Source organism: Salvelinus sp. IW2-2015, linkage group LG13, assembly GCF_002910315.2.
Source record: "Salvelinus sp. IW2-2015 linkage group LG13, ASM291031v2, whole genome shotgun sequence".
NCBI lineage: Eukaryota > Metazoa > Chordata > Actinopteri > Salmoniformes > Salmonidae > Salvelinus > Salvelinus sp. IW2-2015.
The window spans coordinates 34,579,535-34,582,221 of record NC_036853.1 but is presented as its reverse complement, the minus strand read 5'-3'; the positions used below and the strand labels follow the sequence as shown (position 1 = coordinate 34,582,221).

General features: G+C 47.9%; 1 protein-coding gene across 1 annotated transcript in view; it reads right to left on the bottom strand.

Moving 5' to 3' along the window:
* The window catches only part of LOC111971374 (KN motif and ankyrin repeat domain-containing protein 1-like), a 36,338-nt gene extending 35,425 nt beyond the window's left edge, over positions 1-913 (bottom strand). The window contains exon 1 of the mRNA XM_023998121.2: positions 828-913. The gene's annotated coding sequence lies outside the window, so the exon portion shown is untranslated. The remainder of the gene's footprint in view (positions 1-827) is intronic.
* Between the last annotated feature and the right edge of the window lie 1,774 nt (positions 914-2,687).

Genomic DNA, 2,687 nt, shown 5'->3' with positions numbered 1-2,687 from the left:
CACACACACACACACACACACACACACACACACACACACACACACACACACACACACACACACACACACACACACACACACACACACACACTCCTGGTAGTAAAAGTCTGCATGGTAACAGAGCAGGCACCTCCATTTGAATAAGGAGGGAGTCACCACTCTCTAAATTCACACACTATTGATTGTATTACTGTGACAGCTACATAGCCATGTTTCTGCACACACACTTACACCTTCATGCACACACACATATACACACAAACATAGGGGCACACTCTCATGCGCATACACAAATGCAGGCAAATGAGTTGGCTGGTTAGCAGTAAGGGTAAACCGACTGCATGTTCATTTCTCTCCATTTGTGTATTAGTGTATGTGAGCTCAGCCCAGAAACATGAGCTCAGATGCTGCCTGTTCCTCCTGCAATGCAGCAGCAGCAGCAACGGCTAACAGGAAGAGCAGAAACACACTAAAACGAGCCACCCCTCTCTGCTATCATAGCAGCCTGACTTGATACACAGCAAACCGGAAACACACACACACACACACACTCCACAGCCTGACACACACATCTCTCACCTGTGCTGCTCCGAGCATCGCATCCCCGCGTACCCCGCAGAGAGAGAGGGAGAGGAGGAGCGGGTGGAGAAAGAAGGGCACAGAAAAAAAGGAAGGAAAGAGGGGGACTGAGAGCGTAAATAGAGTGGAGATGAGAGAGAGCAAAATCGACCGGACGTCAAAAAGGAGAGAGGGAGAAAATAGACCGAAACAGAGATAAAAGGAGGTGAGTCACAGGGAATAACGGGGAGCAAGGGGATTCCTCTCACCTGCTGTGCAGCCAGCTCCTCTCCTCTGTTCCTCTCTTCCTCAACTCCTTTCCTCTCTGCCGTCTGTACACACTACCGCTGCCTTCCCTCCCTCCCTCCCTCTCAATTTCAACCCAACACCCAACCCCCCCCCCAAAAAAAGAAGTGAGGAAAAGAAAGGTGTTGTTTGGGGTCTGAGAGGAAAGGAGAGAGAGGCGATAGTCAGGCAGCTGCTCTGTGTAGGATTGATCGCCCTCTGCCTGCCTACAGCGATGAGCTGGCCCAGAAAAATAAGACCAGGAAAGAATAATACCCAGGAACACACAAGCCAAACAACACTGCTACAGTGCGTGTGTTTGTGAGCTGTTCTGCTATAAGGAATGTATCCCCCCCTTCCCCTGGAAAGAGAATTGGACCACACACTCTCTTACCGTCTCCCCATCATCTCTCTGTCTGGTCTTGAGAAATATGGCCGCCCCACCACTCACCGGTCTAATCATTACTGTAGGGCCAGGAGTCAATGTTTACTCCCCAGCTAAAAAAAATATATTGTGGTTGGATGGACTATTTTTCATGCTATCCTCTCATTCTTATTGCAGTAAACTTTAAGCCTATAAGAAAATCCATCTGGACAGAACCATTCCCTGCTCCCACTTTGATTTAGAGATTTGGCCATGGTTTGTCTAATCACAGAAGTGAGAACCATATATCAGACAGCTCTGTGTGTGCAGACCTGGCCAAGGCTGTATTTCACAACTAAACTTCGGTACAACAAACTGAAGTAGGCACCGAACTTACTTCAGGATTACTTGGAAACGCCCTACGTAACAGTACTGCCCGAACACACACACCACACAACACACACACACACACACACACACACACACACAACACACACAACACACACACACACACACACACACACACACACACACACACACACACACACAACACACACACACACACCATTCCTCAGATGAGTGCACACACAGGGCACCCTATAAACTAATGACTGATCTGCTTGCCACTAGTCCCATTTCAGCTTCTGTAGACCCTGCAGTCCTCCATTTCATCCCTTGCCGAACCTGAATTGGACTGTATGCACGCACGCATGCACACGCACACAAACACAGACAAAACGCAAACACATGCACCACACAAACAACCACACACAGACGCTTGCACACAATGCAAATAGGCACACACACATGCAAGTGCCCCCCCAACACACACACACACACACACACCTACCAGTAGAACTGTGAATCATTGTCAGTTTCATCCTCAGTTTCTCCTCTGTAATGGGAACGAGAGCAGGCCCCCCATGCCAGCAGACAACAGACAGACAGACTGGTTCACGTCCTACTGGGCACAGACGTCAGTTCAATGTCTAGTTTTGATTACTTGGTTGAGTTTGTTAGGTAAAGTTAAAAAGAACATTTAAAAAAAGGATTTAGGTTCAAATGTGGTATAAAAAAGCTAATTCCCTCACGTTGACGACTTTTTCAAATCCAATCAGTTTTTCACGTTGATTCAACGCCACCAAATGAATCATTTTGTTGAAATGACGTGAAACCATGTTGATTCAACCAGTTTTTGCCCAGTGGGATCGCTGGAGCACACACACACACACACACACACACACACACACACACACACACACACACACACACACACACACACACACACAATACAAACACGTGTAACACACCCACCCAATACAAACACGTGTAAACACCCCCCCACACACACACACACCACACACCACACACACACACAACACACACACACACACACACACACACACACACACACACACACACACACACACACACACACACACACACACACACACACACACACACACACACACCACAACCC